Below are 25,960 nucleotides of genomic sequence, written 5' to 3'. Positions count from 1 at the left end.
TTAAAATGCAGGACTATTGTACTGAGGCCTCTTGTAAGTGTTAGACATTTCTTATTATTCAAAATCCAATCTTCAAGGTGTGCATGAAGAAATCTTCCAAACATTTTGCATGATAAATTGATGAGGTTGATAGGGCGATAATTCAAAAGGTGGTTCTCTCCCTCCCTTCTAATATGTAGGAATGATAGATGCCTGGGGCCAAGAACCAGGGATAATTCCACTTGAAAGTATGAAATTGAACACCACAGTGAAATACAGTACCAGATTACTACCTCCAGGTCCACAGGCATGCAGTCTCAGCTAGGTGCTTTATTTGTCATTTGACTGAACATTGCTCAAGCCACTTAATCAATTGTGAATACAAGATAAGAATATATACATTTTCTATGTTCATATACTAAGGAATCAATACCCACTAATAATTCGCCATCCTCACAATTATTGTGTAAAACCTGTAAATGTGTAAACCATTCCTCAGATGGAATACATGCCTCTATCATTTTTTTCTTTTTTCGAATTTTGCAAATATCTGAAGACACAATTTGCCACAAGTCTTGAGACTTATTGCTTGTTGTTGCTAATTCCAGGGCTTCCAATTTCTTTGTATCTCTTGTTCTCTTTTTATTGTGAGAAATTGAAGGTGATGTTTATATGGACCGTGGTTGACATAATGTGGGAAGAGTGTGGAGTCACCTACCAGTTCTCTGCATCCCTCCATCCACAAACAAACAGACTTTTGTGAGCGGTTCAACAAGATCCTGAAAGGAATGATAGGTGGCTTGGACGAACACCTGAGGAGAAAATGGGATATTCTCCTGCCATTTCTACTGTTTGTCTACAGGGAGGTGCCACAGAATGGAGTAGGGTTTAGCCCCTTTGAGCTTCTGTTTGGACACCCTGTACAAGGTTTCTTCAGTCTAGTGAAAGAGGGATGAGAAGGCAACCCATCACGCCCTATGCAAGATGTGGTGGACTATTTACTTGGCCTTCGGTCTAGAATGACAAAGTACATTGAACAGTCTACGAAAAACCTAAAGGCCAGTCAATAATAAATGAAGCACTGGCACGACCAGAAGGCCACAGTTACAGTCTATTCTCCAGGCCAGCGGTTGTGGATTATGGAGCCTGTCAAACCCAGTGCCCTTCAGGACAAGTGGATTGGGCCTTAAAGTGTGCTGGAAAATGTCAGTGAGGTAAATTATCTCATTGACATGAAAGGGCCTAAACAGATGTGCAGGTATTTCACGTCAACCGGCTAAAACCCCCTTATTGCCAGGATGACTTGGTCATGGTGTTAGTGACAGATGGGGAGAGTGAGGGTTGACAGACCCACCTCCCAGACCTCCTGCACACCGAAGCCACAGATGGGTCAGTTAAAGGTGTCAACCTTGCAACGGACCTGTCAGAACAGCAACTGACAGACTGTTGCTGTTTACTGGGACAGTTTGCCGGTCTGTGTTTGCTGACTCCAGGTCGTGCAGATTGGTGCACCCATGATGTGGACATTGGAGACAGTAAACCGGTGAAGAGCAGGATTCACTGGATGTCCAATAAGGTCAGGCACCCCATCATTGGACGATTTCCAGGATGCTGTCCCTAAGAGTGATAGAGCCATCACACAGCCCCGTGGCTAGCCCAGTGGTACTGGTCCCTAAAAAGACCAGTGGCGGGAAGACTTAAGTCTTCTTTTGTGTGGACTCCGGGGGCTCAATTCTGCCACGAAGACAGATGCTCACCCCATTAGATATGATATGATAGGTTATTCATAACGCGCTTAATACCCAGAGGTTTCTAAGCACGGACCCGGGGATCAAACCTGTGTTGCTCCGTTTCATCTTGCTTCCAAGGCGAGCACGTTGCTGCTGAGCTATCCTCCCGAGACAAATTGGCCATTCATTAAATGGTATGGGACTATTGCCATTGCCCTGAATTATGTAACTTCCAAGAAAATCCCAAAGGAGGTAACTTGGACCCCTGCCTGTCAAATTACCTTTCAGGATTGAAAGGATGGATTGTGCAGGGCCCCAGTTCTGAAAGTGCGAGACTATGGTCAGGAGTTCATTATCCAGACACCTGTGATTTTGGGATTGGAGCAGTGTTAGCACAGCTGAACTCTCAATGGGTGGAGCAACCTGTTCCCTACATTAGCAGGCAATTGACAAAAATGGAAAGGAACTGGGCCATCATTGAAAAAGAGATTTACGCAGTTGTGTGGGCAGTAAAGAAGCTGAAACCCTACATCTTTGGGCTGCACTATCCAGACTGACTACAGCCTCTTCAATGGTTAATGGCCATGCAAGGGGAGAACTCTAAGCTTTTTCGTTGGGCCATATCCTGACAGGGATTAAATATGGACATCCATCACAAGCCAAGCTCCCAGTATGGAAATGCAGATGGCCTCAGCCAGTACTTTCGCCTAGATGACTAACCAGACCCTCACTAGGGTGGCGGTTCACATTTTGAGGCTGGGGGGCATGTGAGGAATTTGACCATCTGCATGGTGGGTGTGTGCACGACAGTTTTAAAACATTTTTTTTAATTAAATGGAATGATGGTAGACTAACCTCAGGAAAATGTGTGGGGCTAATCCACACACATTTTCCTATGCTTACAGCTCAACAAACGCATATACACATGTACACTGGGGGAAGAGGGAGGGCACAGTCTACAGGCACACTCCACCCTGTCCTATTTAGCTGTATTATAACAGCAGGAGTACATGATGTATCTCCAGAAGGGGGAGGACCAAATATCCCCCTGCCCTGGCCAGCCTGATTAACTGACAAAGGCTCCATGGGTCCGCCCTTTTTTTGGGCCCTGCAGCTAGTGGCAGCGATTATCATATGAATAGGGTATACTTCAAACAGGCCCACATGGGGCCTGGCTGCAGAATTAAGAAAGGGGACAGGAAACCCTAACAACATTTCATATGCACCTGCATCAACCTGCCCTCAGTGTAGATGACAGTGAACTGTCATGTCTGGGACTGTGTGTTTACAGCAGTCCAACCCGCAGGGGGACCCTATTCATAAGGTACGAGAATGTGGTTTGCAGGAACCAGAGAGTCTGGTCTCGCCGCAGCATAAAGGGAGACTTACCCCTTTAATCAGGAACCACAGAGTGCTCCATTAATCAGAGAGGCGATTTGATCCACAACAGACAGAAAGATGGGTGGGACTAAGTATCACATGTTTCCACCCCTTTACCTTTTCTTTCAAATTACTCAGGTTAGGACTTCATGCATACAGGAGATTGTTGGTGGGGATCCAGGATTGGTTCATTAAGGTAGGCTTAGCCTACACCAACACCTGTGGCCCATCTGCCTTTAAAAGAGGGCTGTACCCCTCTTTTGGCAGATCATCTGAAAGCTTCACCAGAAGCAGAAGGAGAACTCATCATTGGACCCTGGCTGAAGGTACAGTCTACCTTACATATTCTGCCAGTGAAGGAAAGCCAGGAGGGAAGCAAGATATCTCCTAGGGAACAGAGGGGGATACAGAATCCAGAGGACCCTCTTACTGCTCCAGAACCTGTACCCAGCCAGCACACAGCATGCCCTGCTAGGCTCTGCAGCAGGCTTCCTAGGTAGGAAGTGCCAGAAAGTCTCTGAACCCGAAACTAAGGAAAAGGCAGCTGCCTCCAACACACTCCTCAGCTTTGGGCTGTCCGCCTTAAAGGATGACACAAGCCCAGTAAAGAAGCTGGGAGAAGTGCCTCTACGAGCATCTACCAACATCCGCATTAAAGGACTTTTTCAAGCCACTTGAGTTCCTTGAGCTGCAACTGACTGCAACGCTGACCAGTGTTATGCCGCAATTGCTTAAAGACATCCGAGGCATCTCGACCAGTGCTTCAGAACCGCCAACCAGCACTGAGACAACGATGCCTGAGCCGCCGTGCAGGCAGACACGTCATTTCGGGGTCACGAGGGGTCACAGTTTGCAACCCCGGGGGACTCCTTTGCGACCCCAATGATTTTAAAGAATAAACATTATTTTTTTGTTTTTTTTTAAAAGAAAAAAGAAAAGGAAACCAGAAGTTCCTGGTGTATCGGGGGCCCCTGTGGCCCTCGCAGTGCAGGGACCCTCATCACACCAGGTATGGGGGTCCCCGGCCCAGTCCTCACCCATCAGGATGAAGGCTGGGCCGGGGACGCACTCAGTAGGGGTTGCAGTTGGAGCTGACCGTGACATGTGGCATATGTCACATGACACGTTCAGCTCCAACCCCTTCTCCCTCAGCTTCCAAACAGCTCACATACAGGAACCAGGAAGCTCTCAAAACTTCCTGGTTCCTGTATGTGAGTATCACGGAGGAGCCGAGGGTGGCCTGGAAGGACGGACCAAAGCTGCAAGAAAAAGGTAAGAAGGCTTTAAAAAAAGATATATGTGTATTTTGCTGCATGTGTGAAGTGCGTGTCAGATGTATGTATGTGAATGGTGGGTGACTGAGAAGTGATGTGATGTGTGTTTTTGAATGTTCTGGGTGGGTGCATGTGTGCCTGTGTAGAGAATGCAATGAGTGGATGTAAGAGAAGGTGTGAGTGAGTGACTGGTGGGTGAATGAGTATGAATGTGATGGTGTGTTTTTGAATGTTGTGGGTGGCTGTGTGCCTGTGTAGAGAATGCAATGAGGGGACGAAAGAGATGGTGGGAGTGACGGGGTGGGTGAATGAGTATGAATGTAATGGGGTATTTTTGAATGTTCTGGGTAGGTGTGTGCCTGTGTAGAGAATGCAATAGGTGTAGGCAAGAAAAGGTGTATGAGTGAGTGACTGGTGGGTGAATGAGTATGAATGTGATGGTGTGTTTTGAAGGTTCTGGGTGGGTGTGTGCCTGTTTGGAGAATGCAATGAGTGGATGTAAGGGAAGGTGTGAGTGAGTGACTGGTGGATGAATGAGTATGAATGCAGTAGTGTGTGTTTTTGAATCTTGTGTGCCTGAGTGGTGAATGCAGTGTGAATGAATGTGAGTGGGGATGTATGGGTGAGTGAAGAGTGGGTGAAAGTGGATGCATGCGTGCATGTGTAAGGCCCTGGGAGACTGTGGATCAATAGAGCATTTTGACAGATTATTTATTGACTTTGCATGTTTTACTGGTATTTTCGGGCAAAGCCAAGTTCAGGAGAGTCATTATCTGGCTAGACTGGCATTTTGGTGCAGTCTAGCCATTGCTTACTGTGGCATGACATTTATTACTCGGCATCTTTTAAAAAGCAAGCATGATAAGTAGTGTTACCTCGCTAGACTGATGTTTTAGTGTAGCGGCCTGTATATTTTTGACTGTAGCATGACGTTTTATTAACTGGGCATCTATTATGAATCAAGCATGATAAGTATTTGAATGGGTCTAGACTAGCTTACATTGGAGCCAGTTTGGATGGGTTATCATATTGTGACCTGTCACTTTTAATGGCCAAACCAACAGGAGTACGTTCTTACATATGATTGCTGGCATTTATTGGCAGAGCAAGTTGTGTGCCCAGTAGCAGTTATGATACTATAAAAGAACATCTAAAAGCAAACATGAGTATGGTCTTATATGGGAATACTACAATATGTTGGTGGAGCCAGCATAGAAATGTATGGGCACAGCCAGCATGAAAATGTTTTTGTACTGGCACATATTGCAGGGACCAGCATGATAATACAGTTGGGACATGCCCTGTGCACTTTTGGTGACTTGCATCTATTGTACTTTTTTTCATAATTTACCCTACACTTTGCAAAACCGATTGTTGGCCTTTTGCCCAAATTGTTGGCCTTTTACCCACATTTTCACCGAAAGTGTGCGGTGTAATGTGCTATTTTAACCCATTCAAAACATTTTCGCTGGGGAGGGGGAAGACTCCCACCCAACCTCCAAACCCATTTTTTTTTCGTTAGTTCGGGCTCCCCCGCTACGCTTGGTCGCAATCGCATACTTGTGTCAAATATTTACACCCTCCAAAAAACTATTCACCAGGCACCACTGGTGGCTGGTATATTTGGTATATATGTAGACCAAGCACCGCCCCTTCTTTCTACGCTACATAAAACATTAAAGCTTGGATAAAAAACATATTTACTTCTTTCACTTTCAGTAGTGCATGCCCCTGCAGCGGCATAATCATCATGGACATTGCACACACGTGGTGGTCCGGGCCGGCCAGGGGTGTGGCATGCCCTGTTCTTTGTTAAGGTGCTTGTGGGAGGTCTGGGGGGGGTTATGGGCTACGTTATTGTCTCACAAAGGGGTAGTGTGCAGTGCGGGCCTTGAAATCTGCCAGTGAGACCCCGGGTGAGAAGCAACTCATGGGTTGTTTTCAATTTAAAACAACTCTGTGGTGCCAGGGATTTGTGTGTGCAGCAATGATATTACATTAAATGGTGGGGGTGTTTTAAATCCTCTGGCACCCAGTATTACTCTTGGATAATAAAAACTATGGGGGGGCGGGGGGTTTTGGTTATATTGAAAGAACCTTTCCCAGGTATTATACTCCAGCAAAGATAACATTATCAGGTGAACTCCCCTGAGGGCACGCATATCAGTCCAATAGGTTTCTTCTATCTTAGTGGTAACTGACTCGTAGATACATTTATAACCAGGGAATTTTGTTGATACTAAATCCTGGTCAATGATTTAATTTTCAGGCCTTGCTCATGCAGCATTTTTCTCCTGGGTAAAAAGCAGTGCGCGCTTCCCGTGATGCCACTTGTGGGCGGGGTCCACTTACATCACTTCCTGTGATGTCATCGATGGGGGGTAAGAGTTGTGTGATGCTACTTCCGCCACCCCTGACATTTTGTTGAAATTAGATCCCTGCGTGTAGGCCAGCCTGCAGCCGTTCGTCCAGCATTGCTCGCCAACCTGTCTTGCTGCCTGATTTCTGCAGCTGACTCTTGTTTGTTTGGAACTGTGTCACAGAAGCCTGAAAAGCGCAATGAGGCCAACTCGACCATGTCAAGCACCAAGAACACCTACAGCACAAGGTAAACTGTGGTTCTGTCCCCCTGGTCTTTCTCCGAAGGCCCATAGGGACATTTTAAGACCCTGTGCTCCCTTTATGCTGAAGGCAAGTAAAATTGAACTGTTGCGAATATTTACCATACCGACTACCAATCTGTCAGTATCCATCCTTATTCTTTCTTTCTTTTTCTTTCTTTCTTTCTCTTTCATTGAGCCTTTGTTAGGCACCTATACAACAAAATAAGTGTTTCCATGCGAAACAAGGGAAAGTGGGGAGGGAACGGGAGAAAATAGTATTGGAAAAAAGACAGTAAATATACAATCGTGGCCCTACTAGGCCTTGTAACATTCGGACGGGCAAGTGCAATGAAGGGAAGTGCTGGAGATAGGGGAGGAAGAGACGGGGGACATGGTATGGACAAGTGCTGTTGAGAGCCCAGAGGGAAGTACCGAGGGGACCCAGGGGAGGAGTCTGCTGGCTAAGTGCAAGGGCGGAGGAAACTGTCCTCTGTATTCCTTTTCTCGGTGGGTTGTATTTCGTAGTGTTGCTAGAACTGTTTGTTGTGATAATAATAAAGTAGATATTTGTATAAAACCTTGACTGCACAGTCCCTTTTATCATTGGATAATTGTATTTTTGCTGTGTTGCAACTAATCAACAATCGACTACCTTTCGGAGATAAGCCTGCCGTTCCGTCCATGTTACCAAAATTGATTGATGGTTTAGAAACCGATATTCATCCCAGGACCACTGATGGCAAGTTGATTCGTCACACAACTACCCAATCAGTAGCCCAGTGTGTCAAGTTTGATATCACACAGGTTTACCGCTGTGAGCTAAAAAGTATACCATATGTAAAGTGTGTTGCCCTGGAGCGAAAGGGCCTGTCAGAAATTAAAAGAGAGCAATCTTTGTGTTGCATGACAATGGGCCCACACCTTACCGCGCACATGCGTGGGTCATGAGAATCCGGGGATAGTCTTAGAGAAAATAAACAGCACCTGGGCCTTCATGAGAGTGACTTAATGCCTCCGCCGGGGGCGAATAATGTGCCCAGCTCCCGGAAACCCCTACCCGTGGAAGGAAAATATTACAATGTCCCTTTTAGGGACAGTTTAAGCATGATTATCCTCTAACAGAGAGTAATGGTAATATACACCAATTAATTCATCAGCTCTGGAACAAGGTATACTTTATGAGATAAATATTACATAGTTACCTATATTAGCAGTCCATTAACAGCTAACTAGACCTTGGTGTCATAAACGGACACCATTGCATTTTTAAATCATGGCCTTTCGCAGAAAATATATAAGAGACAGGCAACGGCCAGGGAAGGCCCTATGCATATATCTATAAATATATGTTAAATAAATACATTATAGTTATAAACAGTTACTCGAACTGTGGAATGTATAAATAAGACGCACAGCCCTTCAAAATACTGCTTAAACTGGTAAAATTCCTACATGCATGCATTGGATGTTTTGTTTTATTGTGCAAACGGTCTTTCTATTAACCAAACACATGTAAATAAAACATTCCTGAACTGCCGGCCCTTTGTTAGCAATTAACCTTTACATCAGTAATCAAATCGGTACATATGCCATATCAGAAACCCCTTTCTCTGACACTCCCTAGACGTTGCCATCTTTGAACGCAACTCAAACTGGCCAGGGCCTGGTACCATATAAAAGAACATGACACTGCTTCAGCCAAGACAGTATTTCAGCATCTAAGTTCTCAATTCACATTTCTGGGCCCATAAGCACCCTGGCATTCACAATAGTACCAGCAATGCTAATAACCCGTGGAAGCTGCAGTCTACCACCAAGATGAACTACATTCACACAAAGAAATACACCAAAAAGGGCGAGACACAACAGAAATCACATGTACTTCCTTCATACTGGGACTACTAGGCCCCGGCCAGGGGCATGGGCTTTAGCCTATAGGATCCACGGGAACCCTGTAGCATTAGCTAATAAGAGATGCAACGCTGCTGGGCTGAGAAATTACATCACTGCCCTGCCGTGGTTTCCCATAGGCATGGGTGTAATTTTAGGGGGGGGCAGGGGTGTTTATCCCCCCCAACTTTCATGGTACACCATTTTGTCCCCCTTTATTTGGCTGGAGCACTTTATTTTCAGATGTCATGTCCCCCCCAACATTTTCAGCAAAGTTACTCCACTGCCCATAGGAGAGCAACTTCCTTTCCACGTGAAATGGCTGACACTGTACAAACAGGAAAGTGCAAACCCATAAAACTTTTTACCAGCTTCCCCTCCTGAGATACCTGCGACACGATTTTCCAGCAACGATCCACTTGTAATGTACTACACAGTATGTGTTATTCGTTTGCTGCGAATTCATTGGAGACATCAAAAACAAAGTTATTGCCCTCTGTAGTATGAAGAAACCGGAACGTTTAAAGGACGCTCCCATATAAACCTCTGCACCAATAGGCTTTGAAAGCTGGCTCATAGCAGTGTTCTTCTCTTAATGCTGTTAACAGGACTAGCAACAATGAAAATCACTCCAGCTCAGTAACATGTAGTGCAAGTAATGCTATATCTCGCTGAATGACCAGGGCTTTAGTAGCAACGAATAGAATTCCCAGTTGTGTTTCGTGTGTAGCGTCTCCCCTCACAACGCTGCCAACAGTATAACACCTGGGATTCCACAAACTGGGGGGTCTTCTATTGTGAGGGGGCTAATGATCAGTGGCGTCACCAGGAATCAAATTTAGGAGGGGCACAGAGTGGGCCAAAGACGAAAGTAGGGGGGGCACAGACAAAAGAAGGGGGGCGCCTATGAAAGGTAATGAGTGACGCAGTGGCGTAACACAAAATGTGGGGGCCCTCCTGCGAACCATGATGAGGGCCCCCCCCCCCCACTCGGCAACAAATCACGGCTCGCACCACACTCTAGGCCGGCCTAGATTATCACGCTTGCACAATACGCACAAGCGTGCTGCTGAAGGGGTATGCTGCACACTGCACTAGGAGAAAGATATAAATGTGTTTTTAATGCAATATACAACACAATTTTATGAAAACATTTGGCTATGAAGCCATAGTGTTTGCAATTGTTTTGTAGCGTAACACCAATTCAATACGTGCAAGTCACCAGCAGTGCACAGGAATATTAATTCTTTGCTATTAAAAATGGCATGCAACAATCAAAACATGTCCAACTGACTGCACAATGTAGACCAGTGTAGACACATAATAACATCACAGTAAAGCATTCCAGGCCATATTTAGACATACCTCGACTGGTTGCACCAAAATGCCAGTCGAAGCAATAACACTCATCAAGAAGAGAGCACGGCCTCTAATAATTCGGCCAAACTCTTTACAATCTGGAAGGAAATGGTCAATACTGTTGCGGTCTCTACCTCTCCTGTTGCCTCCCAGGCCCTCTGTACATCTCTGGCCTCACACTAAATCTCAGGACATCCTGTCCGCTATCTCCTGTTCCTCTCCCTCTTCCTCTCTCGGCCTCCTTTGGCCATCTCTACCTCTTATCCTACTTTTTCCTCTTTCTCTCTGACAACACCTGAAAAGGTTTGTAGACAAGTCCGATCTATGAAAATGTCATCCAAACAGGTGCTCCCCTGCTCCTCCAGAACCATCAAGGACCATATTGACACCCTCTCTCCAGCCTTGGGCGATTTCTGTAATCACTCTTTTGCCACTGGAACATTCCCCTCTCCTCTTAAGCACTCCCTTGTGCACCCACACCTCAAGAAGCCGTCTGCCGATCCTAACTGCCCGGAAAACTATCGGCCATTCTCCATTACCTCTTTCCTGGGCAAATTCTTGGAAAAGCTTGCCATCTCCCAGTTTACTCTCCACAATGAATCTGTTGGTTGTCGCCATGACCATCAGTCTGGCGTCAGAGCTGCCAGAGGCACGGAAAATGCTCTCCTGAAAACCTGTGAAGATCTGCTCACTAACCGTGATTCAAGCATTCCTTCTGTCCTCATCCTCCTTCTTTCCTCAGCTTTCGACATGGTCAACCGCGCCATCCTGATCAATCGACTCCGTGAGAACCTGGGCATCACGGATCAGGCCCTGTAGTGACTGATCGCCTTCCTATTGGACCACCCCTCCCCTCTCAGGTCCAACTTGGTTCCTTTCTCTCTGCCACCTCTCCCCACCTGTGGCATTCCCCATGGGTCTATCCTCTCACCCTGGTTTTTCAACCTCTACTGGACACTTTGTCTCACCTGATCTCTGCCTTCTCCTCTAACTTTCAGTGTTATGCGGATGACTCAGCTTTCCTTCAGGCTCCCCTCAGCCTCCTCTCCTCTCTCGCTCATTCCTGACTGTCTATCTACGATTCAAGGTTGGTGCACCTCCAACGATCTCTACCTTAATGCCATGAGATCCATCTCATTGGGACCCCTTCCCCTGCTTTCCCTCTCTCACTCTGGCCTCCCACCTTGGGCCCCCTTCCTTCGCCGTCCTGAGAGGCAAAAAACCTTGGTGTTATCTTGGACTCCACTCTCTCTTTCTCTCCTCAGATCTCCGACGTCGCCAAGATGTCCCGCTAGCAGCTGCTCCTCCTCAAAGGGGCTCTTCCCTTTCTTACTTTCCACCAGAGGCTCACTGTATCCAGAGCACTGGCTCTCTCTAGGCTGGACTAATGCAACAGCCTCTTTCTCAATCTGGCCGCCACTACTCTCCGTCATCTGCAACTAATCCAGAACAAGACTGCAAGTCTTATCCTTGGCCTCAAGCCCAGGGATCATATCTCTTCAGCCTGAAATCTCTCCACTGGCTCGCAGTGGCAGCAAGGATCAAGTTCAAAACCCTTTGCAAGGATTTCTGGGGCCATGGCCCGCACTACATCCAACGCTCTCTTCCAAAATCCCTTCCTTCTCGAGCCCTTCCCTCAGCTACCTCCAACTCTCTAAGGGTTAGACCCTTCACCAGGCAGATAGTGGGGATATATCTCTCACCTCTGCAGGTGCCTCCCTCTGGAATGGCCTCCCTGCTCCTCTCAAACTTGAGGCAGACCACTTGATGTTTCGGAAGCAGCTCAAAACGTTCCTCTTCTCCTCTGCTTTCTCTCTCTCCCTCCCCTGCTGACCTACCTGTCTGCTGTACCGACTGGTTGCTTGGCTACCCACAGAGTCACTCTGAGTCCAGGCACTTTCTTGATCGGTTACCCTTTCACTGTCTCGGGCCTACCATGCACTTAGGGGCTGTAACTGTAACCCTGAAATCCCTTGTTCTCCTTGCACTACCCAGAGCCGTGCTCCCCTGGCAACACCTACTCAGAGCATTGCTGCCCTGTTCCCCCCCCTCTCCCTTTCCCCTTGCACTTCTCGTTCTCGCACTTGCACCATCTGAATGACACATGGCCTAGTAAGATTGTTTGTCTTGTCCTCCGTCTATCTTCCCTCCCTTGTCTTGTCACGCCTTATGTACGGGCGCGTTATAAATGACTTATATAATATCATATCATTTTATCACAGATGCCCAGAAAAATATGAAATGTGGCAGTAAGAAATTACTAGACTGGCAGCACTGAAATGCCAATCTATCCCAGTAATTACACTTAGCAGGACTGCTTTATCAGAAATGCCCAGTTAAAAGAAAGTCATACCAAACTGAGGAATGACTAGACTGGCTGCACCAAAATGCCTCTCTAGCCACTAATGCACATATCATGCCTGCTTAGCCTGGACATGGACAACCATTATGATTTATCACACAATCCCGCCCCTCCGATCCTCCCCTCTCCCACCCCCTACCACAACCTCCAAAATCAGCTCCTTGGCCCAGAATTACCTCCACGTCCCTCGTTCTTGTCCAAGAGCTTACGTATGAGACTCTTTGCCTCATAGGTAAGTACTGGGGTGAGGAAGAGTGGGACTTTGAGTAATGAAGATTACAGGTAGCTAAGTCAGACATTACAGCCATGTACCTCTTCCTCACCCCAGTATTTGTGTATGAGGCAGAGTGCCTCAAACACAAGTACTGCCTCATGCATAAGTACTGGGACGAGAAAGAAAAGGGCTAGGAGTAATGACGATTACCAATAAGTAATCGATGCATTAAACACAAGTAGTAGTGCAACACCATTGGGTTGACTTTGCTTCCGCACCCCCCCCCTGAAATTTTGTGCTATGTTGACTCGACCTGGCTGACCTTTAGAGCAGCTGCTGGACAGAATAGGACTCAGATGTTAAACGGCACCTGGGTTTCACTGTTAACAAGGGCCCAGAAATTACCAATGTAAAGCAGTTCACTGTTAGTACCTGCCTTCAAATGCCACATTTTTTAGGCAATTGAAATTGTGATGTGGGATTAGTACTTGCATGCCAGGGGAGTGATTTGGTAGGGTGGAGAGGGAACAGGAGACCGCTCATTCTCACAGTAGTCCATAGCTGGGTGCTTTTAGACTTAAAGGAGAGATTTAACTGCTTGTAACATTGAAGCTGCACTAGAATAGTCTCATTAAAATGCATAATGAAGTTAGATGCCCCCACACAAATACGTTTTCCACTCCCCATCGCTCGTGAAGTTAGCGCCTCTACCAACATTTGAAGGATTAGCCCACCCGAAATGTAGGTTTTGTTGCATCCCTGAAAATAAGCACAGGCACCATTCACCATATACACACACGCACACCCAGCCATCCATACATTTAATGTGCACCCTTTCACCATACAGGCACACTCAGGCAGCCACCCATACATTTAAGTGTGCACCCTTTCACCATATACTCACACAGGCTGCCACCTATACATTTAAGTGTGCATCCTTTCACCATACAGGCACACTCAGGCAGCCACCCATACATTTAAGTGTGCGCCCTTTCACCATACAAGCACACACGCGCAGCCAGCCACCCATACATTTCTGTGCACCCTTTCACCATACACTCACACAGGCAGCCGCCTATACATTTAAGTGTGCACCCTTTCACCATACACTCTCACACGCACACGTCATGGGGTTGAGGGGAGCCCTATTACTTCAAAAAGAAATGTTTTTTTTTTAAGTCACTCTGACTTCATTAAATGATTTCCGGTAAGGACCGAACCATAACGGAAATAATTTCTTTAGGAAGGCAGAGTGACTTCAAAAATAAACTATGGGCCTCATTCTGAGACCCGGTGATAACCGTGCTGTTGCCACGGGAGGATTGCCGCCAGACTTGGAATGATTTACAGCGCCTGACTTACCAGTGCCACCGGGAGATTACAACCCCGGCAGCCCAGAAAGTCAGGCGCCGGTAAAATGTTTCTCCCTATTCCCATAGGACTCTGTTAATTGTTAATGGTGCTGGTGCTTGCATGGCGGTCTGCCTACCATGGGCGCTGTGCTGGGCAGGGTCAGACCTGCCGGCACGGTGGCTATGGCAGGCAGACCTGTAATATGCTGGTCCGGAAACAACGGTGCCGGTAAGCTTACCAGCACTGTTGTTTCCAGACCGGCATAGCTGTAATGAGTCCCTATTTCTTTTTGAAGTCATAGGGATCCCCCCAACCCCATGACATGGAAGCCTCAAGCCTAGGGTCTACCATGTCATGGGGTGGGGGAGGTGGGGGAGGGCAGACTTCAAAAAGAACGTTTCTTTTTGTAGTCACTCTGCCTTAATAAAGAAATGAGTTTTGTTAAAGAAATCATTTCTTTATGAATGCAGAGTGATTTCAAAAAGAAACAAAACTTTTTGGGGGGGGGATGTTTCATTTTTTTTCTCAAAGTGGGACCCCCTCCCAGGGGCCCCCTGAACCGTGGGGGCTGCGGGGGCCCTCGGTATGCCAGTGTTGGCATCACAAGCACTCCTGCAGAGAGGCTTTTGTGCACACCAACTACCCACACCCCACGCAGCTCCCCTCCCTCCCATCAAAATGCAGGCATGAAACAATTCGGTGACTAATGGCCCATCATTAGCAGTTTCGTGGCTACATTCTGATGGAAGGGGCTGCAAGCTGCTCGAGCACTACTCACTTTGAGACAAAAGGAGTATTGCCATGTGATATGCAGACATTTGCCTCAGTGAGTGTCACAAAACCGCGAACAGAGAACATGGTCACTGCGCGCCTTAGGTAGGGGGGCACAAGGGGGGGCACAGGACTTCAGAGGGGGGGCACTGGCTCCCCCAGCCCCCCCTCTAGCGACGCCACTGCTAATGATCCATATATGTTCCCCCCTCACTAATCAATAGTCAAACGAAACACCTTGGTTAAAATATCTTACTGCCCGTCGTCCCTTTTATCGAGCCCAGACCGCACAAAGGTCTATGGCACTCTCCTCCCTTGACATGGCAAACGGGAACTTGGCCATTTTATGTTGGTTTATATATCCTGACGAAATGACACACAGTGAGTCAGCCTCAGAATGAGTACGTAAAGAACTGCTCTGGGCAGCAGCCCCTCCGCCCGCCAAATGTATCTATTTATAATAGGCTGAAATATAACTGAGGGGAAACTGCTCATAGACCGGCTGCACACTTAGCCGACATTACCGCTGGACCATTACCCAAAAACGGTCTGCAAGTCAGCTGACTGACGCCTCCTCACTCGTGTCAGCCCTTCTCGTGTGAACCCGCGGGAGAGGAATATATAAAACTGGCCAAACAGCCTGTATGGGCTGACAAGAACACACGGGGGTCCTGAAATCCCCCGCCTATAATCTCCTCCGCTCTGCATCTCCCTGTTGTTGGGATGGATCCTCACGGGCCTGAGTCAGCGATTTACATCTGGAGAGATGATGTTCGCCGTTAGTCACCCTTGTCAGCCGCGCACCTCTACAAAAGGTCCTCCCACTTCCTAGTCTCCCTAACATACTGAAGGAAGAGCCTGCACTGCTTATCTCCTGATCCCGTTTTGAGGTGAAGCAAATCAGATATACTCTTCACTGGCAGCCCGATGCTACTCATCCTGGCTATTAGCCTCCCATGAAATAGTTATCCACTGTTTCCAGGCTTTCCACACGCCTCACAATTAGCAGAAGTGACTCTATCCATCTTAAATTTCCATCCTTTGAAACCTGCATGGTCCCCCTCTTAGCCGATTCAAGAGTTTCCTCTGCGTGCCAACTTTGCATTGCCCCCACCTCTCTTACACTGAACCTTTCTTTGTGGTGCGTACAAGTGCCTCCCCTTCCTGCTCGTATCCCATTTGCTTTGCCATTCTCCCATAATCCACCTTTCACCGCCACCTCGACCTCAGACACACTTAAGGAGATCTCTATATCCACTGCCTCCCTAGTCGTGGCCTCATACAGCCCTGTCCACCAACTCGTTTCCCCAATATTCCAGAATGACTGGGGATCCATGCCAACTCAATACCCTTCCCTCCCACTGTGCGTTTCTCGAGCTGCTGTCTAATCCGCCCACTATAACTTTTCTATCGCCATTCCATTCCTTTAAAGCTTGTAACACAGCCAGTCCACAAATGCCACTACTTTTGCCAACCGTTTCTCTATAGCTCTACGCACTGCCACATTCACTGCCATCAACTCTGCTGTGTATTTGGAAACATCTGAAAGCCTCGCCTTTTTAAACTTCTCTTCCCCCTTAAAATAGTAGGCCATACCTACTTTGTGTCTGTTTGGGTCCCTGGGGCCATTTGTATACACGTGTGCACCTACTTTATCCCCCCACATACCCAAGCACCAATATTTTGATTTCCCCTCGATCACCCTTCTTTTTCACCACTTCATCAATTATAAACAGATCTTCGTTTCATGCAACATCCATATGTGAAACAACACTCTGTCGACATTCTCCACAATCTGTATGGCCTCGACCCCCAGATGCTTCACTAACCTATCAGCATGAAACCCAAAGTTCCCCCCTCTCCTCTCCCAGCTTTCACCTTTTTTACACCTGCATCCAGTTAACCTCCAGGCACTTTTTTAACTGGGTACCGCTCACTGAAGGAGTGGCATTTGAACCAATATTTAACACACAATTCCACCCTCCACAAGTTCAAGGGCAACACCCCTGCCAACACCTGCACAGTTTCAGTAGGTGACAACCTTACTGTGCCTGTCACAATTCTCATATGCTCTTGCCTGGACTCTATCCAGCAAACCAAGCGGAATCTTGTTGCAACTACGCTGCAGCTGAACCCCATAGTCCAACACACTCCTAACCATTCCAATACACAGCAGTCTCATGCTTTTTTGACACCCCGCCCACCACTCCTGCCACGAAACCACCCTTAGCAGATTTACACGCCCTTTATATTTCGCTACTGTCCTGTCCAGTCCACCTGTGTATTCCAATGTAAACGCTCATCCAGAGACACTTCCAGGTACCTAAATTCCATCACTTGTACCAACACAATCCCACGCAGTCTAAGGTCCAGGTTTACTCCTGTTCTACATCTATGAAACAGCATACATACTGATTTGGAGCTAGACATCGTAAAACCCCATTTCGTGCACCATCCTTCCATGACATCCAATGTCATTTGCCACTTCTCCTGAATAATACCGCCTTGCTTGTTTCTTACCCATAGCACCCCATCATCCGCATGGAACCCGACTTTACAGCCACACTCCTGGACCTTTCCTATGAGACCATCCACCGCTATATTAAAGAGGACAGAATTAATAACACCGCCCTGAGTAATCTCATTCTCCATCAGACATTCCTCAGATAACGTATCCCTTACTTTCACACGAAACACTCAATTTTCCAAAAGATTCTTCACCCAGGAAAATAATTTCCCTTGAACACCTTTCTCCCACAATGCTTAGGGCAGACCTCGAAGCCACACCATTTCATAAGCCTTCTCCATGTTTATGAAGATTGCACCCACCATTTCTCAGCAGCTAAAGGTCTCGTCAACGTCCAATGTCAGAGCAATCACGGCATTCACAACTGAACTATGTTTCTGAAATACATGCTGGAACACACTCAGTTTATTCTCAGACTCCAGAAAATATACCAGTCGTTTACATACCATTTTCTCCATAACTTTGCATAGAACAGAAGCCAGAGCTATGGGTCGATAAGACCCACAGGAAATCGGCTGGTTTCAAAATTGGGAGGAAGATAGCCCTCTTCCACCTAAGCGGCATCGTACCACTGACCCACACCATATGATACACTCTCAACACTACCTCCAATCAGTTTTCTGGTAACTTCTGCAGGAAGTCATAATATCGCACACCTTCCTCTCCCAAGCTAGAGTCCCTGCTCTTCGCACATTTGCAATCATGAAATTTGTCATCTCTGGTCTAGCTGCCGGGGAATAATTACAAGTACTATGCAAACCCGCAAAATGGGCTCCTAAAGCATTTGCTTTACTACAATCAACCAATTCACACCAGTTGACAGTGATGTGCGCGGATCTGATAACTCTGTCTTGCCTGACCCAACATACGTTTAAATCTCTCCCATCCCTGTTCTCTCAAAAATGCAGGCGTTTTTTACGTATACCGGTCTCTACCATCTAGCTACCCCCAGGAGGAGGAACGCCGTAAGAATGTTTTATTACACCACAGTCGCACACAAAATCCCCCTCCTGCTGACGACAGAAACATCCGCCATTTCCCTTGTCCCATGAGACAAGGGAGAAAATATACACACTGAAATGGAGGGAACCACATACTTACATTCGTATTTATAGGTGAATAAAGGAAAATTCGAGTTAAACCTTCCCCACCAATACAAATAAAAATACCTTGGATAGAAACAGATGTGACTGAATTACAGTGTCATTTGTCACACATTCTTTCTTCGCCAACCATTTGTTTTTTGATGTTTTATTTTTTTTCAAACCCATAGCTGGAAATTGTACATTGCCACCCATCTCAGTAAAACTGCCGGAATTCTGTGTAGGATTACACATCCGTTAAAACAAAAGAACTAAAAAATGTGTAGCGAGCCACAACGGGGCGCCGAGAGCAACATTGTAACTTTAGTGAGCATCAGATAGAGGAAAACAGGAACAGGAGCGTTGCTCACAAACGTCAAAGAGAGCCCAATTTACATCAGACCATGGGGGCTGGCATTCATTAGGGGGAACCCTTATCCTAACGTAGAAAACATTTTTCAGTAAATTCCAAGGAGGCCATCTTGAAGTTAGGTGGCTGAGAGGGAAATTCTGTCTCACTTCAAGATGGCAAATGGTAACCTCGTAATCTCTGTGCCTGGAGCTTTCTGGCATACAAGGAAGCTCACCAGGGGGTATTGCTGACTGCCCCAGCCTGCTCATGACCCACAAAGGCCAATTACAAACCAAACACACAAGCAAAAATGAGTCAGCAGGAACGTGTAAGCATTAGGAGACAGTTGGATAGCAAGTAGAGTGAAAGGTAAGGGAGAGCAAGAAGAGCAGCGGAGGAATATGGGGAGAGAAAGTAAGGAGCATAGTAGAAGGAATGTGTAGTGAGAGAGGAAGGAATGAAAGAACAGGAGGTAAAGCACACTGCGAGAAAGAGGTAGAGGGAGCAAGAAAAAGGGGTGGGGGAGGGAGGGACAGAGAGAGAGAGAGAGAGGGAGCGAGGGGGGAGGGAGAGAGGAGAAGTATTCAATAAGACAGGAAGTCTGGGAGACTGTTCCTACATAATGCAAAAAATCAACACAACAACCACCACCATAAACCATGGTTCGAAAGGTTCTCTCCTCTATCAAGCAGGAAGCCAGATACTTAGAAAGGGCCTGGCAAAAGCACCCCTCCCCCTGAACCAGAACATCCCTCAGACACTGCCACAACAAATATAAAACAGCCGTACGCAATGCCAAAGCCACCCATTGCTACCAAGAATTCCAATCCGCCACCCATCATACCCACAAAATATTCAACATTGTCAAGTCCCTCTAAAAACCACCATCCACACCTTCGGCACCCTATCCACTACAGTATGCACCTCCTTCATGAACTACTTCAATTCCAAAATACACAACATCAGGACATCCATCCCCTCAGCCCTCCCACTCACCCCCCACTCTCAAACGTTCCAACAAATGGGACACCTTCAACCCCAGTGACACTGACACTGTCACTCCCAAAACAAAACATGCACACTTCCTGGATGATGCATGCCCACCTCCAGCTGCAAACAATTGCATGATCACCCTAGCTTCCCACTGGCTCAACATAATCAACTCCTGTCTCTCATATGGTAATATCCCCACTGCATTATGTAGAAACCTGAAGGTGTCTCCCCCGCAAGTCCCCGGGGATCTGTCATCCAGATGGCCAGGATGTGGCCATCATTATTGGATCCAGTTCCTGGGGGTGGACCAATGCGGGAACATTACCTGGATGGGGGGGTCTTCAGGGAGTGAAAGTGGGACACCGAAGGTTTAGACGCGGTACCCCCTTCCTTGTAACACGTTTTCCCCATACCAACCCTGTAGGATATTTAGAAGCTCTACCCCCCTACCCCTCTTTTCCGACACAAACACTTTCTTACACCGTAACAAACAATGGACTAACACCAGAGCCATTTACTTGACATGTCCCAACACAAGGGTCAGGCAGAGTCAGGCAATTGATAAAAATCACACACACCTGACGGCCCTTTACCTTCCCCACAGGGATAAAAGGCCACACACGAGAGCACACTACAAGCAAGGCCGAAAGCGCAAGGAAACGGCTACACTGAACGGGAAGTTCAAAAGGAGGAGAAAGGCAGCGAGACCTGGAAGAACGACAAAGGGGTACCACCCTTGCCCTTTTCTACTCAGACCCACGAAGCCTCCGGAAAGTAAATTACAAGACCGGGGAGTACAGCTGACGTGTGGAGTAACCGATGACAACGGTGCACAGGGGCCTCCCGCAATGATAACACAGGTGGGGAGGCACGCTGGCTACTGTGGTACTGTCCTTGACTCCAGAAGCAAGCCAAGCCCGCAGACCCGACTTTCAGTGAGTCGGAGGAAGCTGATAGCAAGCTGAATCGTATTAAGCCCAAGGTTGCAAGTGGCAACACTAGGAACATGTGTGTGTTTGAACTTTTAGGGGAATCCCAGAGAAGGGCCAGCTGCAGAGTGGTCAGGTGCAGCAGAAGTGCTCATTCAAAGGACTCTCGCTGGTCCCTTTTTCGTTGGAACGGCAAGTACCAGAAGGCCCTAGGAAAAGGGCAGTGTGGAACGTCAGAGTGGTCCTATAAGGGTTGCAACAAATCCCTTGTACAATTGAAAGTCTCTGACCCATTGCCAAGAGAAAACTGGGTGATGGGAAAACCCCTGCTCTTTGGAAAGATTGTGAACATTAAGGAATAAGGCAAGTGTGAACCCGATGGAGGGATGCCAAAGGGAATGCCAATGAAAGGGAATCCTGCATCGTGAGAACAAAAAGTCAACTGTGTATTTGGCAAACGTGAGACCCGGTTTGAGCGATGCCTGTGAGTTGGGGAGAAGAATAATACACCCGTGAGCCCAGCGTTGACGAGAGTGAACCTGGTCGAGGGTTGTCCGCAGTGGTAAGTTGCAAGCTGCATTCAAGAGGCCGTAGTGAACCCGACGGAGGGAGGCCCAAGTTGCAAGAAGGATCCGAGCCCGGTGGAGGGAGATCCAAGGGGCGAAGACTAATCGCCCAAGGTACAGGATTACTGAAGGAACTCTGTTTGTTGTTTTGATTGATAAGGCCTTGCAAGGCAAGAGACTTTGCATAGAAGAGTCTTGACCCCTGCAGGTTCCGGTATTGTTGAACCGGAATTACGAGCCTCATGCTGGAGAGGCCTAGGAGTGTGCTGTGCTCAGAAGTCCCGTCTTATCCCGTGCTAAAAACATGGGGAAGGGAGACCAAGCCATACCATCCTGACTTATCATTTTGTGAACACTTCTTTCTTTTCTGGTGAACATTATCCCACACTCTTTTTGTAACTTAGTGCTAAGGATTGGCAATAGATTTTTTTAATTATAGGCCCTTTTTATTTGACACGATGCGCCCATCTTAGATTTAGTTTAGATTAAGCGTTTATCTTACCCATTATAAAGTTCAATAAACACCCCTGAACTGTGATCACTTGTGTCTGTCTTTACTGTTGCCACCATGAGTTCCTTACAATTATAAATGGAACAAATCTCACCACTCCTCAAAAAATGATTTATCGACCCCATGCTGCCTGAAAACTACTGCCTCCTTACTATCCTACCATACCTCATCAGAATCATGGAACACTTTGTAACTACTCAACGGCAACAACACATCACCACAAACAACCTACTCATCCCCTTCCAATCGGGCTTTCGGCCTGGGCACAGTGCTTAGACCTCTACTCTTCACATCCTCAATGGCTTCCACAGCATCGCAGACAAAGGAGACACAGCACTACTCATACTGCTTGACCTCTTTGCAGCCTTCTACACCATTGACCGCACCATTCTACTAGACATCCTAGCCCACAGGATGAATCTCTCTGGCACCGCAATGAACTGGCTAATCTCCTTTCTCACTGAAAGGACACATTTTGTCTCCATGCCCAGTTATCGATCAGAGCCCATCCCTGTCAAGTAGGGGGTCCCGCAAGTCTCTTCCCTATCTCCACTCCAGCCTATATGATGAATCCCTTGGACAGATCCTTAGCAAATACAATGTACATTTCCACCAATATGCAGATGACACAAATATACTTCCAAATTTCATCTCCTTCACAACTTCACACCCTCAAAACCTATCTTTCCACGATCACCAACTGGATAGCCACCCACTTCCTCAAACTCAACACTTCCAAAACAGAATTCCTCCTCATATGCCCCCCAAGTCACAAGCGCGACCTCACCCCTGGATCGAACGGACAACCCACACATATCCCTCCCCACACAGGTTAAAACCCTTGGCTTCAACATCGACCCCCGCCTTTCTTTTACACACCATATAGCCCTTGTCACCAAAACATGCAATCTGCAACTACACCTGCTATGCAGAATCAGACATATCCTTCTTCCTGAAGACTTCTGCACTGCAGTCCAAGCACTGGTTCTCTCTAAGCTGGACTATGGATATACGCTCCTCACTGGACCCCCCAAGAACACCCTTGCCTACCTGCAAGCAATACAAAACACAGCAGTCAGACTCATCCTCCACCTCCCCAAACATTCACACATCACCCCCACCCTTGCCCAGCTCCACTGGCTCCACATACCCCAGAGAATTGCCTTCAAAGTAATCTGCATTGTATTCAAGGCCATCCACCTCAAACTCAAACCCATCACCCAAACAAACACCAGACAAGCCAGCCAACACATTCTACACATTCCACTCTGCAAACTCTCATGCACACACGACACCCACGGCACAGAACACCCTACTTCTCCACATTTTCACTGCATCCTCCATCACCACTTTCAGAAAGAGCTTCAAAACATACCTGTGTTCCCACACATAACCCTGCCCTGCTCCAGTGCTGTCACTTGTCTATCCTAATCCTCCTAACCTTTCCTGAAAACATTTTGTAACTTTTTTTCCAACTCCCTCCTTTTCAATATTGAACCATGTAAGGCGCTCTGAGACCTTCTGGGTGGGGCTAGCGTGAAACAGAAATACAAATATATAAAAATGGATTACCAAATAAGCAGGAGTGTGAGTTGCAAGAACTCTCCACCTTGCTATGTGGAAGGTTGGGGGTGGAGGGAGGCAAGCGCAAGGGACTGAGTTAGGCCAGCCACCACCCGATGTGCCTCCCAGAGGGGGAATTAGTGGGATCCCAGAGGCTACTAGCCCCCATCAAGACTCAATATCGTACACACTCAGGGTTTACAGACCCCTGCTTCTAACCTCAGCGTAGTAGTAGTAATGATCGAGGCATTTGCCCAAGACCAGATAAAGGCTCTCAGGCAACTCTGCATACTTTGGCTTTCCTGGCAAAAGGCATCCTGGGTTCTAGTATGGGTCTTGCTCCCCATGTTAGACCTACCACAAACATTAAAGGACTGCTTTACAGGAAAATCGCACATAGAGCTGGGGCCTGCAACCTTTGCCTCTCCAGATGTTTTGACCTAGAAACTACCATTATTGCTAGCAAGCATACTCAATGATGAGGCATCGTGTGAGTCATAGTACAAACTATTTGGCGAGCCACAGGTTGCTGAACCCTGGAATAGAGAGGCGCAAGCTTGAAGCCAATGAGACCAACTAAGAAAGAAGTTCCCGAATCAGGCTTGGATTGGCCTATAGGGCAATAGGCCCATGGCCGAACCAAAAACACAAAAGGCTGGTGTGGTCAAAGTGGCCCACTTTTGGGGCTAATGTGGGCCAGTCTGATGAGTTACTTCACTATGCGGCTAGTAGTTTTGACCAGTGTTGCTGAATAAATATTCTTTAAAATACACAATTTGCATCCCATTTTATCAAAAAACTCTGCCCTGGCTACTATTCAAACTGTGTCATAAAAGGAATGAATAGCCGTTTGCAACTGTGTGCCACTTTTTCTCTGGTGCCCGAGACGGTTTTATGGCCCAGTCCGACCCTGTCCTGAACTCACTGTCAGATGAATTCAGAGGTGCACAGTTCCTGACGTCTGGGAGAGCCAACAGAATCCACAGAGCTTTGATTCACCGTGCATGTACTGACAGGAATAGTAGACATTCCAAAATGGTCGAAACGTTACAGATCATGTTTAAGGACATGAAGAGAGTAGTTGAGGGAAATCTCACAATTACCTCATGCGAATGAAACCTAAATCTAAATAAACTGAATCAGAAACTCTGTGACAAAACCACAATGGCCTCAGAGTTCCCGCACAAGTGCAGTTTCCCTGGAAACATTAGAAAAAGTGGGAAGAGAGGAAGAAGGGGAGAAGTAGTTTTTAGGGAAGCAGATGCACTCTCCAGTCGTCTCTGAATACACAGGGACTGCACTACCTGCGAGAAGGCAGCGCTTGCTTTGGCGAACCACCACCAGCTACTCTATAGAGGATTAACTCGGAGCCCTACAGCCCATAGGATCAGTGATTTGGAGCAAGGGGAACCTAGTTTGATTTTCCTGGGTCAAAGAGAAAGAAGCCTGAAGGAAGGTGCTTCCCGGCTGACCGTGTTTAGCTTGACCAGGTTAAGGCTAAACATTCTTTTGTTGGTGCTAGGGACTTGTTAAGATTAGGTTTTGAACACTTTCTTTTGGCCACATTATTTGAACATTACTTTGTAGTGTAGAGTATCTCATGAAGGGGGGAGGACATGCAAGAATGGGTTTTGGAACTTTTGTGTTTGGATCATTCCTACACAAGTTGTTGGACCTTGGAGAAAGCCCCATGATTACGTTGTCCCATCCTGACATTTAACTGTATATATTCCTTTTGTCATTTTAATATATCCCGTAGATCCGATGGGCATTTGGTCCAACCCGTTCACAGAACAAGAATGAATCAAGATAGTGTTGAACCATTTCTAATAATGTCACAAGTGTCAGTGCCCGGCCTAACCATAGAGTGTTCCAGGGCATTGGAATATAGCTTTCCAAGTTATAGCTGGCTTCGAGAACCTGGGGATGTCATTCTCAGGGCCATGTGGTGATGACTGTGCGGTCACTTGATGACAGTCATAAAAAGAGGAGGACTGCAGCCGGGGCATCGCACCAGAAGCTCTTCGGCTGGTGAGATCTGACAACAGGTCGTAGCACTGTGTGAAGCTAGCCCATTCCTCTCAAGCCCAATAAGTGGAAAGGACCTCTTAGAAACTCAGCATCCTGACCAAGACTACAGAAAAGAGCATTAACCAAGCCAAGAAAGTAGTGAGTTGTAACTGAAACCCCACTGATTGTGACTGAGTCATTTAAATGCCATGAGGCAAAGGCCAGATTGACTGACTAAGATCAGGAAGCAAGCTTGAATGGCCCCCTCTCGATTTCTTTGACGGCCACACATTCCTGTATCCAGTCCAATATGAGGACCTGGCCTGTCTATCCGTGGGCTGTGGGAGGTTGCAGAAACCTTTCCCTACAAACAGGTATCCTTTGGAATTCACTCTGTGGATGCTTAAGACATAATGACAATCATTTAACGTTTCACAGGAACAAGTTATATTTAGCTTTCTCTTTGTTTCAGTACCGCCAGTTACTGTTTGCTAGATGGTTTGGTTTCAAGC

The 25,960-nt window shown here is 47.0% G+C and overlaps 1 protein-coding gene across 2 annotated transcripts in view; it reads right to left on the bottom strand.

The window, feature by feature from the left end:
- LOC138467453 (uncharacterized) overlaps positions 1-25,960 on the bottom strand; it is a 468,769-nt gene that overhangs the window by 63,162 nt on the left and 379,647 nt on the right. The window lies entirely within an intron of this gene.

Source organism: Ambystoma mexicanum, chromosome 4q (assembly GCF_040938575.1).
Source record: "Ambystoma mexicanum isolate Mex_15411 chromosome 4q, UKY_AmexF1_1, whole genome shotgun sequence".
Taxonomy (NCBI): Eukaryota; Metazoa; Chordata; class Amphibia; order Caudata; family Ambystomatidae; genus Ambystoma; species Ambystoma mexicanum.
Note: the sequence above shows the minus strand (reverse complement) of the source record. Positions and strands in the feature narration are given on the sequence as shown.